Source organism: Ranitomeya imitator, chromosome 2 (genome assembly GCF_032444005.1).
Source record: "Ranitomeya imitator isolate aRanImi1 chromosome 2, aRanImi1.pri, whole genome shotgun sequence".
Taxonomy (NCBI): Eukaryota; Metazoa; Chordata; class Amphibia; order Anura; family Dendrobatidae; genus Ranitomeya; species Ranitomeya imitator.
Genome location: NC_091283.1, coordinates 367163866 through 367180249, shown reverse-complemented (window position 1 = coordinate 367180249; position 16384 = coordinate 367163866). Strand labels below are relative to the sequence as shown.

Below are 16384 nucleotides of genomic sequence, written 5' to 3'. Positions count from 1 at the left end.
CAGGCTTAACAAAGCCTGCAAGATCTTGCTGTGGTGGTGAGACTTTTCGTGCGTGGGCCTTCTTTTGCTCGATGACAAAAGACAATTTCTGAGCACATATTGAATTTTGCCGCATTCGGGAGAAAATGCTTTATAAATGTTAGGGATGTGTTTGACAAAATCTGGAAACCAGGCAGGGGTGACGAGGAGTTGAGGGCATCAGAGGAGGTGGTTGCTGGCATTGGTGATACACAACACCATCAACGTGCACCTAAAACATCTTTTACCCCAAATACGGTCTTCCTGAAGTTGGTTCTTGAGCACGTATTGCGCATTATGCTATTGATGTAGAAGGCTATACAGTAGTGTTTCCAAAACTCCAGTCCTCATGATCCTCAACAGATTGTTTTCAGGATTTTCTTAGTATTGTACAGCTGAAAGACCCTGTGGCAATTTCTGATGCTGTGATGATAATTATATCACCTGTACAATACTAAGGAAATCTTGAAAACGGATATGTTGAGGGGACCGTAAGGGTTGAAGTTTGGCAAACACTACTATACAGCATCTGAAATTTCTCAACACAGTGGTGGCAAGTTGTACGTGCGAGTTTTTTGTGTGTGTAAAATCTTTTGGAAGATAAATTTTGAGCATTATGCAGGCTGTACTGTTGGAAAATAAGCTACGTACATCCCTCCAACCAACACATGAAACTGCATCAGCTGCTCATGTAGAAAAAGCAAACTGACCAACAAGATGAGCAAGGCTCAAGCTGTCCTCCTTCCTCATCTTGGGATTATCTTTTTGGTTGCCAGTGTGCATCGGCAAGTAGTCTTGTCATTGTCATCTGTCCCATCCTCACCTACAGCTTTCCATACATTTCCTCCTCTACCTCCATTGCATCATCACTTCTCCCTTGTGTGCCCAAGAATCATGCATTCAGTCATCCAATTACAAGGAAATTGTACTCCCATATTTTTGCAACTTATCTGACTAAAATTCTTTGAAAGTCATAAGTACATTTTTTTTTTTTTTTTTTTAAATTCTCATATTTTTCCAAAATTGTTCAGAAATTTTTGGAGTGATGGAATTGGCATATTAACGTGAAAATCTGTGTTCCTTGTTTTGGTAATGTCTTTGCACAGTGGACGGTTACCAATGGCATGTATGACCAGGTGACCACTGTTCTCTTCTTGCAGAGTAAACAATGCCCCAAGTGTTAATCCCCTGCTCAGGGTAGGTCATAAAGGGAACAGTTATCAGAAAGGGACAAATTGTTGTACGCTTTTTTGTTTTTTTTTAAATTAACAATTTTCCTACTATCCAAGGCGGCAACAGCACCAATTCCAATAGTTTCTGTCGATGCAAAAATTGATGCACATCAGCAAACAGTCAAGTGCAGTCATACCTAGAATATATCCTTTCTCATGCAGATACCCTGGACCTCGAACCCATGGATTTATGCATCAACAAATTGGACCAGTTGCAAGAACTGGTCCAGTTTGCTATGGACATACCGTCATGTTGTCCAGCCTCCAGTTCTTTGTCAGAGAGGGTATTAAGCATGGCCACTTTTGTTTGTCCCACAAAAGTGGACCAGGTTATCTGCCACAAGTGTGAAAAAGTTAATATTTGTCAAAATGAATTCAGTATGTATCTGGATCGCCCCCAAGTGCTAGGAGATACTTGGCACCGGGCCCTTCAGTTCTCAAAGGGGAATGTCACGGTGGCTGGCCCGGTCCGTGGCCCTCGGGAGGTCCGTTGATAAAAGAAGGGAAAGGTCTTTAAAGGGATAATGTTCGTGATGCCACCTGTGGTATTCGGTCAGGGTGACAGACGCTGCTTAGGGGTCCGCTGGGGTGATGTTATGGCAGCTAGATGGTATACCTTACCACAGGTGAAGTATGTCTCCAGGGCTTCCCAGTGTGTGGATGGTGTGAGGCGCAGTGAAGAACGAGGACACAAGGTTGCAGTCTCTTTGCCTTTACTGAAGGCTTCACCGTCCACAGTCCGGAGCACCAGATAACGGGGCAGGCAGAGTCCAGCCGGTCTGAAGGCAAATCCAGAGTCCCCTCATCCAGGTGGAAATCAGTAGCCTTCCTCTAGCGCCTGAGTGTTGTAGTCCCTTCCTGCTGTGCTTCTCTGTAAGATCCTCACAACTGATGTTGGTGTTCTAGATGTTATGTCTTTCTCTCTGTCCCCCAGATGGATAGGAATAACCCATATGACTGGTGGCCTGAGGCTTTTTACAGGGACTCTAGCACGCCCCAGCCCCCACAAGTTGCCACCGTGCCTCCTGGGTATAGGTGCGGATAGGTAACGTGGAATTATCTGTCCTGCCAGTCTTTGAAGTAAAGCATAGAGATCCTTGCTCTCTCGGTGTTCTGGCTACCGGCCTCTGCGCTTCAGAAAGAAGCAGCCTACTCTTGGCTTGTCCCCCTTTGATAGTCCTCGCCTGTGCTCTGCTTTCCTGCACACTCTCTGCAATCTGTTCACTTTAGTGTTTTCTTCCAGGAACTGCAGCACTTCAGGCTCCAGGACTCAGTCCTCTCCCTCTGTCCTCCTGACAGGAACTGAACTCTGAACCCCTTTTCCCTCCAGATCAGGATGTTTTATAGGGGAGTTCACCTTAAACAGGCTTAGAGCTCCCCCTTCTGGCCTGGAGTGTGAATATGTTGCATTCATTATGTTACCTGACAAATAGATCTCCTTTATTGCCTTCAGATGTAACATCACTCCCCCTGGTTGAAGAATGACATTACTGCAATGACCAGGACCCTGGGGCGCTGCATACCTTTGCACAGGATCATGCACTGTTGGCTGATGCCAATGATTAAATCGGGCAAACCATCTGTCTGCCTGACTGTCATCTACACTGTTCTGCTGATGGACCTCACTCTGCTGGGCATCTATTCCCTCTCCTTCATGTCTTCCATAGTTAGTACTGCTGTTGCTCTTGATGACCCTGTATTTCCAAACCTCTTCAAACCTCCTGGGTACCCTTTGTGTTTCACAGTGCTTGACTTTCCTGCTGCCATTGCTTGCCTTACATTGCCAAGCCTCTCCTTGCCCACACCATCTTAACTCTTTACTGTGTTGCTCTTGTCGCAGCCACTGCCCTGCCATGCTACCCACAAACCACCTTGCTGCCCACTGTGTATTATAGTACTAGAGTACTGATGATGCTGGGAAAAGGTCACATGATTTTATACCCTCAAGAAACAACCCTGAAAATAAGGCTAATCTTTTTAAAGGTCGATGACGACAAGCCATAACTTTTTCAAATTCAAAACAGAGCCACTGTTGTCTCCAAAAAATATGAGGATAATTTTTGGGCAGCTGGATTGACTTTCTAAGTGTCTAATTATTTGCTGATTGGTAAACCAGTAGCTAACCCCAACAAAGCAAAGGGATAGTTTATTTTACTTCAAGTTGAGAAGCCATTACTAGTTCACATTAAAAACAGTACAGTATACCTGTGTTCTGTCCTCACTAAATGAGACAGGCCCACATAGCTATACAGTCAGCTAAACCGCTATATCGGAGTCCAATAAGGAGACTGTGGTTGAGTCTGTGCTTTATTAAACGTAGTGGTATATTGATGTGGTGAAACTGTAAACAATGATATACATACAATCAGTGCGTAGTATAGAACAAATACATACTACACATGATGTACATTATGCATAACATTTAGAAAGCTAGTAACTGAACTAGGAGTACAACTGGTTAAGCTAGGCTAATATAGAGCAGAAATATCTACAGAAAGCATAAAGACATACCGGCAATGCAATCGCAAGGGGGATGAAGTGCAAGCGTCTTTCCTTGAAAGCAAACTGGAGGAAGTGAAAGGAAAATGGAGGGAAATGGAGGCTGAGCTACCATAATGCATTGCAAAGGGGAGGAGAATCAGACATGGAAAATACAAAAACAGAAAAATAGAACTGTCAACATGACTCTGACCGCTAGAGGGAGCCAAAGCACTACAAATAAATAAAGGTATGAACAAATTGGATGGTGGAGACAGAACAACCTGTTTTGTCATCAAAATTGTTTGGATTGCCTATGAAAAAAGCTATGACTTCTTCATTTAGAAAAGTTCAAACTCTTTATAATCTTTAAACAGGGACAATTGGCCCACCTAACTGTGTGAAAATGCTTTTGTTTGCACCACCTGTCTATATAAATAATAGCTGCATGCATCCGCCCCAAACACCCCCCCCTTCGCCCCCCCCCGGATCATTTTTAGACTGTTAAGCAATTTTTGTCTCCTAAGCTCTCTGATACTGTAGCGTCTTGTTAAATACGCTGTTGGTTACCTTTGCACCCATATATTATTTCCTAGCCAGATAGAATGAAGTCATTTGAATATTTAAAGAGGCAGTGCTTGTATTACAGAGCTCAAAAGGTGTACAATTGACTCCAAGGTAAACTCTGTGCTCTAGGTTATAAAGTGCTTTTTAATTATGCAATTCATGCTAATTTATTCCCACTAAGTCAAAATTTGACATATTCTGCAAATCTGACAAATTCAAATTTCTTAAAGGGACACTGTCACCTGAATTTGGAGGGAACAATCTTCAGCCATGGAGGCGGGGTTTTGGGGTTTTTGATTCACCCTTTCCTTACCCGCTGGCTGCATGCTGGCTGCAATATTGGATTGCCTTGCCTTGTGCAGGCATGTACTACAGAGGACAGAGAATGAACTTCAATCCAATATTGCAGCCAGCGGGTAAGGAAAGGGTGTATCAAAAACCCCAAAACCCCGCCTACATGGCTGAAGATTGTTCCCTCCAAATTCAGGTGACAGTGTCCCTTTAAGATCCACTCCTCTTTTAGATGTTGCTAAGTGAATATTCCAAATATGCCATATTAGTGCCCAAACTAAAGTCTGCAGATGGTGCTTCTGGAGGCACACACATCATAAATAATGGGGATTCTACAGAAATGCTAATCAAAAACTAGGGGACGTGGCTATGGGAGTGCATATTTTGCTGGATTGGTTGTTGGTCTTTAAAAGCCTTTGACCAACTACTGATGTGAAAACTTCCTAGATTTTCTTTGACATATAATAGATCTGAGTGAGGGCTTCTTTTTGCGGATGAATAGACATTTTTGCTACCTAACTTGTAATTTTCATGGACATTTATTATAGAGATTTTGTAAAAATAAGTTTTATGGTTATTTAATTTAAAAAAAACTGGCTTTACTCTTGGCAGATGACAGTAACAGGAGATCAGAGGGACAACTGACATCTTACATTTCTAAAGCAGATGACCTTGATATCACACAAGATATAACTGAAGTGAATGCCATTACACCATCATCCCTTCAAAGTAAAGATCTTCCATCTGATTCTGGTAAACGGGTCCGATCTTCTGATTCATCACAGACTATTAAGAAAAAAAAATGTCACAAAAGGGGCGTTAAAAATCGAAGTGATCTTAAAGCAAATAAGCAATTTTTACATTCAAAAGAGCAAAGCTTTTCTTGTTCAGAGTCTGGAAAATATTTTGACAATGAATCCGATGTTCTGAAACCTGATAGAAATCACCCTGGCGAAAAGACGTATTTATGTTCAGAATGTGGGAAATATTGTGTAAGTAAATCAAAGCTTATTAGACATCAGAGAACTCACACAGGCGAAAAACCATTTTCATGTTCAGAATGTGGAAAATGCTTTGCAGAGAAATCAAATCTTTTTGCACATCAGAGAACTCACACTGGGGAGAAGCCATATTCCTGTTCAGAATGTGGAAAAAGTTATGCAGAGTATTCAAATCTTTTTGCACATCAGAGAACTCACACAGGGGTGAAACCATTTTCATGTTCTAAATGTGAAAAATGTTTTACCCAGAAATCAAATCTGGTAAGGCATCGGAGGAGCCACACAGGGGAGAAGCCATATTCCTGTTCAGAATGTGGGAAATGTTTTATTCAGAATTGCTTGTTAGTTATACATCAGAAAACTCACACAGGGGAGAAACCTTTTTCATGTTCACAATGTGGGAAATGTTTTAATCAGAAATATAATCTGGTAAGACATCAGAGGAGCCACACAGGGGAGAAGCCATATTCATGTTAAGAATGTGAGAGAGGTTTAACCCATAAAACGTACCTTCTTAAACCTCAAAAATCTCACATGGTGGTATAAATCTAAATGGAAATGCATGGAACTTGTGAAACCCTGAAACGGACATGGAAATTCAGATTTCCTAATCATCCTTCTTTTGTAGCCTTTGGGAGATTAAGCGTCTTCAGTCTCTGCTTTTTACCTGTTCAGACAGTTATTGAACTCATTTTCTGTGATTTTTTTTTTTTTTTTTTGTTTGTTTTTTTTGTTTCATCCAAATTGGGCCATTGAAAAATTGAGCACATATAAAATGATGGAAAGAAGAAGAATCATTTGTTTTTTTTTGTCTTTTTGTTTTTTTTGGGACATTTTTATCTCCCTTCCAGAATGCTTGGGTAAGACTATCAATAAAGAGATGCCCTTTACAGAAATTTTAGAGCTACAGCAACATCATATTTTATACAGAAGACTAGCACAATCTCCATAGTTCTTTATACAATGACATATAGATCAGACAAGGTCCTCATATTTAGGCAGTTTCTATTTTACTCAAACGTTCTTTATATGAACAAGATCACGGAGTCTCATTATACTGAGTAGAGAAGTTTCAGGGACAAAACCCTGTCTCGTACTAACACGCTGAAGGCCAGGCCCAACGTATCCAGCCATGGAGCCCAGATTCTCTCATTTTTGGCTCCAGTGTTTTTTTTTTTTTTTTAGAATAAATCCCTTTCTCATACAGTCTGGTAGCAATTACTTTATCATGTTTTATAGAAGGGTTCATCTGAATCCATCAAAATGTTCTCAATTTATGTGCAAGAAACAATAAATGACCTACTGCAGTTTTACCATGTGTGTCCAGTGTCAGTTCTTCTACATGTCCTACTAGAAAACTGGTGTCTCCAACCAAACCTGCTGATTATGATTTAATTACAATGGTAATGCCCCAAAAGCCTCGGAGAGGAGGAGGGGTTTGTCTCTATGTAAAGTCTTGTCTAAAGTCCACTTTAAGGGAGGATATTAGCGAAGGGAATGAGGATGTCGAGTCCATATGGGTTGAAATTCATGGAGGGAAAAATGGTAACAAAATTCTCATTGGGGTCTGTTACAAACCCCCAAATATAACAGAAAGCATGGAAAGTCTACTTCTAAAGCAGATAGATGAAGCTGCAACCCATAATGAGGTCCTGGTTATGGGGGACTTTAACTACCCGGATATTAACTGGGAAACAGAAACCTGTGAAACCCATAAAGGCAACAGGTTTCTGCTAATAACCAAGAAAAATTATCTTTCACAACTGGTGCAGAATCCAACCAGAGGAGCAGCACTTTTAGACCTAATACTATCTAATAGACCTGACAGAATAACAAATCTGCAGGTGGTTGGGCATTTAGGAAATAGCGACCACAATATTGTGCAGTTTCACCTGTCTTTCACTAGGGGGACTTGTCAGGGAGTCACAAAAACATTGAACTTTAGGAAGGCAAAGTTTGAACAGCTTAGAGATGCCCTTAATCTGGTAGACTGGGACAATATCCTCAGAAATGAGAATACAGATAATAAATGGGAAATGTTTAAGAACATCCTAAATAGGCAGTGTAAGCGGTTTATACCTTGTGGGAATAAAAGGACTAGAAATAGGAAAAACCCAATGTGGCTAAACAAAGAAGTAAGACAGGCAATTAACAGTAAAAAGAAAGCATTTGCACTACTAAAGCAGGATGGCACCATTGAAGCTCTAAAAAACTATAGGGAGAAAAATACTTTATCTAAAAAACTAATTAAAGCTGCCAAAAAGGAAACAGAGAAGCACATTGCTAAGGAGAGTAAAACTAATCCCAAACTGTTCTTCAACTATATCAATAGTAAAAGAATAAAAACTGAAAATGTAGGCCCCTTAAAAAAATAGTGAGGAAAGAATGGTTGTAGATGACGAGGAAAAAGCTAACATATTAAACACCTTCTTCTCCACGGTATTCACGGTGGAAAATGAAATGCTAGGTGAAATCCCAAGAAACAATGAAAACCCTATATTAAGGGTCACCAATCTAACCCAAGAAGAGGTGCGAAACACAAAATAAGATTAAAATAGATAAATCTCCGGGTCCGGATGGCATACACCCACGAGTACTAAGAGAACTAAGTAATGTAATAGATAAACCATTATTTCTTATTTTTAGTGACTCTATAGCGACAGGGTCTGTTCCGCAGGACTGGCGCATAGCAAATGTGGTGCCAATATTCAAAAAGGGCTCTAAAAGTGAACCTGGAAATTATAGGCCAGTAAGTCTAACCTCTATTGTTGGTAAAATATTTGAAGGGTTTCTGAGGGATGTTATTCTGGATTATCTCAATGAGAATAACTGTTTAACTCCATATCAGCATGGGTTTATGAGAAATCGCTCCTGTCAAACCAATCTAATCAGTTTTTATGAAGAGGTAAGCTATAGACTGGACCACGGTGAGTCATTGGACGTGGTATATCTCGATTTTTCCAAAGCGTTTGATACCGTGCCGCACAAGAGGTTGGTACACAAAATGAGAATGCTTGGTCTGGGGGAAAATGTGTGTAAATGGGTTAGTAACTGGCTTAGTGATAGAAAGCAGAGGGTGGTTATAAATGGTATAGTCTCTAACTGGGTCGCTGTGACCAGTGGGGTACCGCAGGGGTCAGTATTGGGACCTGTTCTCTTCAACATATTCATTAATGATCTGGTAGAAGGTTTACACAGTAAAATATCGATATTTGCAGATGATACAAAACTATGTAAAGCAGTTAATACAAGAGAAGATAGTATTCTGCTACAGATGGATCTGGATAAGTTGGAAACTTGGGCTGAAAGGTGGCAGATGAGGTTTAACAATGATAAATGTAAGGTTATACACATGGGAAGAGGGAATCAATATCACCATTACACACTGAACGGGAAACCACTGGGTAAATCTGACAGGGAGAAGGACTTGGGGATCCTAGTTAATGATAAACTTACCTGGAGCAGCCAGTGCCAGGCAGCAGCTGCCAAGGCAAACAGGATCATGGGGTGCATTAAAAGAGGTCTGGATACACATGATGAGAGCATTATACTGCCTCTGTACAAATCCCTAGTTAGACCGCACATGGAGTACTGTGTCCAGTTTTGGGCACCGGTGCTCAGGAAGGATATAATGGAACTAGAGAGAGTACAAAGGAGGGCAACAAAATTAATAAAGGGGATGGGAGAACTACAATACCCAGATAGATTAGCGAAATTAGGATTATTTAGTCTAGAAAAAAGACGACTGAGGGGCGATCTAATAACCATGTATAAGTATATAAGGGGACAATACAAATATCTTGCTGAGGATCTGTTTATACCAAGGAAGGTGACGGGCACAAGGGGGCATTCTTTGCGTCTGGAGGAGAGAAGGTTTTTCCACCAACATAGAAGAGGATTCTTTACTGTTAGGGCAGTGAGAATCTGGAATTGCTTGCCTGAGGAGGTGGTGATGGCGAACTCAGTCGAGGGGTTCAAGAGAGGCCTGGATGTCTTCCTGGAGCAGAACAATATTGTATCATACAATTATTAGGTTCTGTAGAAGGACGTAGATCTGGGTATTTATTATGATGGAATATAGGCTGAACTGGATGGACAAATGTCTTTTTTCGGCCTTACTAACTATGTTACTATGTAATTATCTCACTGTGTTTCACAATGCTAGACATTACTGCTGCTACTTTGGCTGCCAAGCATCTTCTTGTCTGTTTTGCCTTGACTCTCTACTTCGCTGCTCCTACTGGAACCACAGCCATGCCAGCCACATGCCTCCTTGCTGCCCACTGTGTATTCTAGTGCCAGACAGTACTACTGATACTGGAAAATATACTCCTGTTTTCATATCCTCAAGAAACTACTGAGAATATGAAAATAGGGCTATATTTTTTTTTAAAGGCTTGATGACCACAAGCCATTACTGATTCATGTTTAAAACAGAGTAATTGTTTTCTCTACAGAAAAAGGGGATAATTTCTGGTCATCTAAAGACTTTATTGCCTAATCATTTTGGGATTCACAAACCAGTTGCGGAATCCCAAAAAGGATGATTTTTTTTTTTTACTTCAAGTTAAAAAGTCTTTACTTTACATTCAAAATGGTACAATACAACTGTTTTGTCTCTCTAGATAATGGAATATTATTTGGATGATGTATCATGCACTAACACTCCCACCTACACTGCTTGAGACACACTTGCCTCAGATGCTTACATACAGGTGAACTGCACTTTCTACACTCGTTTGTCCACTCGCCTATCGCAATAGACTGACAGTGAGCTAACCTTACCCCACAAACAATTCTCACAACCACATCAGACTTTTCACTGCTACCACTCACCATTTTGATAGGCCAGCGAGAAGCTTGCACTTCGTCACACACTAGGACACATGCCATCCAACTTTCCTGATCATCTGATGACTCCTCTTCTTGCATACAGGGTAACCCAACCAAGCTATGCTTGCCATCTTCATAATTTGTGGGTACGTTTAGAGCAGCAACGAACAAACTTATTACATTTTAGATTTAATATGCAAAACTACCTACTTTTTTTGCCTCTTTGTATCTGTAAGGGGGTACCAAAATGGTTCCACACTCTATCCCTTCCCCTTTAAAGGACAGTACTAGTTATCCACTGCTGTTAAGGTGCGTACTTTAATGTTAAATAGGGAAAGCATAGTACTCTTTTCGGTCCACTAGATGAGGCCCATGAGTAGTGGTGTAAATAGTTATACTGTGTTCCAAATTATTAGGCAAATTGGATTTAAGTGTCATAAAGGTTTAATTGTTTTGTTTTTCAAATAAACTCATGGATGGTATTGTCTCAAGGCTCAATGGATCACTGAAATCAATCTTAAACATATGTGATAATTAGTTTTCCAGGTGATTCTAATTAAAGGAAAACTACTGAAAAATGATGTTCCACATTATTAAGCAGGCAAAAGGTTTCAAGTAACATGGGAAAGAAAAAGGATCTCTCTGCTGCCGAAAAGCATCAAATGGTGCAATGCCTTGGACAAGGTATGAAAATTAGATATTTCATGAAAACTTAAAAGTGATCATCATACTGTGAAGAGACTTGTGACTGAAACAGATCACAGACAGAGTTCATGCAGATAAAGGCATAATGAGGAAGGTTTCTGCCAGACAAATTCATTGGATTAAGAGAGCAGCTGCCAAAATACCATTACAAAGCAGCAAACATATTTGAAGCTGCTTGTTCCTCTGGTGTCCCTCAAATCTCAAGGTGTGGGATCCTTCCTTCCTTAATTCAGGCTTGCTGTGGTGCATAAACCTACTATTCGGCCACCCCTAAACAGTGTTCACAAGCAGAAACAGTTACAGTGGGCCCAGACATACATAAAGACTAATTTTCAAACAGTCTTGTTTACTGATGAGTGCCGAGCAACCCTGGATGGTCCAGATGGATGGAGTAGTAGATGGTTGGTGGATGGCCACCATGTCCCAACAAGGCTGCGACATCAGCAAGGAGGTGGAGGGGTCATGTTTTGGGCCAGAATCGTGGGGAAACAGCTGGTAGGGCCCTTTAAGGTTCCTGAAGGTGTGAAAGTATATAGAGTTTCTGACTGACAACTTTCTTCCATGGAATAAAAAGCAGAAATGTACCTTCAGGAGCAAAATAATCTTCATGCATGACAATCTCATGCTGCAAAGAATACCTCTGAATCATTGGCTGCTAAGGGAATAAAAGGAAATAAACTCATGGTGTGGCCACCATCTTCCCCTGACCTCAACCCTATAGAGAATCATTGGAGTATCATCAAGCAAATGATCTATGAGGGTGGGAGGCAGTTCACAGCAAAACAGCGGCTCTGGGAGGCTATTCTGACTTCATGCAAAGAAATACAAGCAGAAACTCTCCAAAAAACTCACACGTTCAATGGATGCAAGAATTGTGAAGGTGATATCAAAGAAGGTTTCTATATTAACATGTAACTTGGCCTGTTAGGATGTTTTGGAGTTAAATAGCTTTTCCAGGTCACCACCTGACAGCACCATGGAGGTCGTCCTTCTTATCCACAGTGGGACAGGAAACCACGAGAGTTTAAAAGGACCCTCCCCCTTCCACCCTTCAGTGTTTTTCCTGTCCCACTGTGGATGGGAACGACGAGAGTTCCGTCTGTCCCGTGCAGAGAGTGAGGATCGGGGGGGCTCGGCCTCTTACTTCCCACTACATGGACTCTGTGTAGCTGACACCCGGTAATAGGGTCCCTCAGCAGCACCAGTGTAGCGCTGCTCCTGGTTAAAAGGGTCGCTTCCCCCTAGGGGGGCTCTCGACCCCGGATGAAACCCCAGATGTACCTGCCTTTTTTCACTCCTGCAAGGGCACTCCCTTCGCAAGCGAATCCGGTGAGATTGTGTGCGCAGGCATCTCAGGACGCCGACCGGGAATGCCGGGGTCCGTGGAGCTCAGTGCGGCTAGTCGCTGCTGCCGCGCGTGTCACTTCCGGGTCGTGGCCGGCAGCAGGGGGCTGCATCCTCTTCACCCCTACGCTCGGTAATGATAGGAGCTCCGGGACAGGTGGCACCGACAGCTAGGATAAAGAGGTATGTGTGGGCTATGGGGGGCGCATTAGGTTTCCAGCCTAGCCAGCAGCAGCAGCAGCAGTAGTATGGAGGAGGCAAAATCCGACTCACAGCAGGACACCCAGGCACATGTGAGTTCCCACTTAGGTGTATGCTCCCTATAGCCTCCAATAAAGATACCATCAGCGATCTTTGTTATTTATTTTAGGGGCTTCCCTCATCGGGGGGTAAGAAGACCAGCAGACTAAGAAGTGCCCTATTTGTGCCGTAAAACTTAAGGACTCTTGGCAGAAGTCGCTCTGCGAGTCTTGCACTAACCATATTGTGGGAGAGGAACAGGCTTCCCTGATGACGAGCATGAGAGCCATTGTTGGAGAAGAAGTGCAGGCTTCGATTTCTAACTTATCGTTTCCCCACTCTGTCCAGTCTGACCCCCAGGATCCTCCCAGGTCCAGGAAAAGACATAGGGAGTCGGATCTGTCATCTGAGGACAGCTCTTTTGAATCTGATATGGAAGAGGAGGAATTGAGTAGGGACCCTCCTCAAAAAGGGAAAAAATATTTGTTCTCGTCTAGTGATATAGATGAGCTTCTGGGAGCGGTCAGACAGACTATGCAGGTTGAGGAACCCTCAACCATTCAAGCAGTTCAGGATGAGATGTTTGGGGGGGCTGCGTTCGCAAACATCGAAAGTCTTCCCTGTAAATGCCCACATTCGATCAATGATTTTAGAAGAGTGGGAAGTGGCAGAAAAAAGGATATCCATTCCTAGAGACTTTAGACTTCGTCTTCCCTCTGACTATGAGGAGGTCAAACATTGGGAAGATATACCTAAAATTGACATCCCACTTGCAAAGGTGTCTAAAAGAACCGCCATACCATTTGAGGACTCCTCCAACTTAAAGGAGCCTATGGGCAGAAAGGCGGATGGACTCCTAAAAAGAGCATGGGAAAGCTCTGCTGCAGTGATCTGCACAAACAAAGCGGCAACATCTGTGGCGAGGGCAATGCATTTGTGGGTAGATGACTTAAAAGATCAGTTGTCAGCCAGAACTGCTAGAGATTCTATTATAAAAGCTATCCCTCTACTCAAACTAGCAACAGGTTTTCTTGCAGATGCTACTGCAGAATCGGTTAGGTTTACAGCTAGAAGCCAATCCTTATCAAACGCAGCCCGAAGGACTATATGGTTAAAGAGCTGGTCGGGAGACGTTCATTCAAAAAATAAGTTGTTCCATTCCCTTTTCAGGGGGCAGGGTCTTTGGCCCCATATTAGACAATATTCTGGAGAAAGCTTCTGATGAAAAGAAGGGGTTTCCAGAGGAAAAACGGAAGAAATTCCAGCCCTTTCGCAGACCCTATTACGGTCAGAGATCAGACTATAGGGGTAAGGGAAAACAGGGGAGATGGAGCTACCAGAAAGGGGGAGAAAATAGGAACCGAAATAGGGATTCAGGTCCCTCAAACTCTAGGTCAGAGTTCCAGAGAAAATGACGCCACCAGGATAGGGGGGTGGTTGCTGGACTACCTAGGGGAGTGGGAAAAGATTACCACAAGTCTTTGGGTCCTCCAGATTATCTCCCAGGGGTACAGGATAGAATTAGACTCCCTTCCCCCCGAAAAATATTTTGTTTCCAACGCCCATCTCTCTTCGGTCTCCCCAATGTGGTCAGACATACAGTCTCCCGTCCCTCCTCACCAAATAGGAAGAGGTCATTACTCGGGTCTCTTCTCTATAAAGAAACCTTCAGGGGAATCCCAAACCATAATAAACCTCAAGCCCCTAAACAAATGGCTACAATACAAAAGGTTTAAAATGGAGTCTATACACTCCACAATTCCCCTATTGGGAAAGGACGTGGTAATGTGTACTTTGGACTTAAAAAGTGCATATTATCACGTACCAGTTTTTCCAGATCACCATAAATACCTGAGGTTTGCGGTAGAAAAGGAAGGGTTAATTTTCCATTACCGATTTCGTTGCCTTCCATTTGGACTGGCGTCAGCACCCAGAGTTTTTACAAAACTCATCGTAGAAATTGTGTCTTATCTAAGAAAACGAGACCTCACCATAGTACCCTATCTGGATGATTTCCTGTGGGTAGCAGACTCTGTGGGGCAGCTCAAAATCGATTGTCGGTTGGTGATCTCCACACTGCAGAAATTGGGCTGGGTGTTGAACTGGTCAAAGTCACACCTGACTCCAAAATCAAAGATACAGTTTCTAGGTGTCATACTAGATTCGAAGGTCAGAAAGTCGTTTCTTCCGGACAAGAGGCTGTCCGACCTGATAAAAAGAATTCGTCAGTTTTCAAGAAGTCGGGTATCATTCAGGGATCATTCAAGATCCTGGGTTTAATGACCGCCTGCATTCCATCCGTCAGTTACAAAGAGCGGTTCTCACAGCATGGGACAGAAGACAATCTTCACTAGACAAGAAATTCTGCCTATCCCATCGGGTCAGACAATCCCTACGCTGGTGGACTGTGCCAGGGAACCTCCAGGTCGGTGTCCCATGGATCCAGGCTCCAGCAGTCACTGTAACTACGGACGCAAGCCAACAAGGTTGGGGCGGCCAGGTCCTCGGAAGATACTACCAGGGACAATGGAATTTGGAAGACAGCAACAATTCCTCAAATCACAGGGAGCTGCATGCGGTATGGAAAGTTTTGTGTTCAGCCCGAATCTTATTGGAAAACAGACACCTAAAGATTCTATTGGATAACACGACGACGGTAGCATTTCTTCACCATCAGTGGGGTCCAAGACATCCAAAACTACAGCATCTGGTGGATCAAATTTTCGCATGGGCGGAAAAATCGGTACTTTCAATTTCGGCAGTTCACCTAGAAGGCTCAAAGAACCAGATTGCGGATTTTCTGAGCAGAGAGAAGCTATCACCTACGGAGTGGGAGCTAAACAGCAAGGTCTTCAATGACTTATGTCAACGCTGGGGAACCCCGACGGTGGACCTATTCGGGACCAGACGGAACGCGAAGGTCGGAACATTTTATTCACTGAACCCTCAAGAGGATCCGGCCGGGGTAGATGCCCTCTCTGTCATGGAGCAGGGGTCTGTTATATGCTTTCCCCCTCTGGCATTGATACCAAGAGTCCTCAGGAAAATATGCGAGGACAAAGCTTGAGTTATTTTGGTGGTCCTTTTCTGGCCCAAGAGGAGCTGGTTCCCTCTGCTAAAGAAGCTGTCAGTAGACAATCCTTACCATCTTCCAGAAAGGAAGGACTTGCTTTCCCAGGGTCCGATTCTTCATCAAAACATAGGGAATCTGCAGTTAGCAGCTTGGATCCTGAACGGCAGATCCTGAAGGCAAGAGGCCTATCGGAAGGAGTCATTTCCATCCTGCAAGCAAGTAGGAAGTCGGTGATTTCGGCAATCTATCTAAAAATTTGGAAAAGGTTCTGCAGTTTTTGTGGAGACACAACGATCGATGTTGATCACCCTAACATACCCAGAATTCTTGCAGCAGGGATTCAAGAAAGGGCTTAAACTAAGTACTTTGAGGGTCCAGATAGCAGCCCCCAGCGTGTTTTATGATTCTTCCCTTGCTGCCCACCCTTGGATTGCTTGGTTTTCTAGAGCAGTTCTGAGGCTGAGACCCCTAATCAGGAAGACTGTCCCACCTTGGGACCTTAACCTAGTCCTTAATGAATTATGTAAGGAGCCATTTGATATAGGAAAAGATATAAACATTGCTAATCTTTCCCTCAAAACAGTTTTTTAGTGGCCATTACA

General features: G+C 42.8%; 1 protein-coding gene and 1 pseudogene across 1 annotated transcript in view; both read left to right on the top strand.

Moving 5' to 3' along the window:
* LOC138663912 (zinc finger protein 665-like) overlaps positions 1–16384 on the top strand; it is a 298942-nt gene that overhangs the window by 186903 nt on the left and 95655 nt on the right. The gene's annotated exons all lie outside the window — the stretch shown is intronic.
* The window catches only part of LOC138666589 (zinc finger protein 585A-like), a 52445-nt pseudogene that overhangs the window by 7584 nt on the left and 28477 nt on the right, over positions 1–16384 (top strand).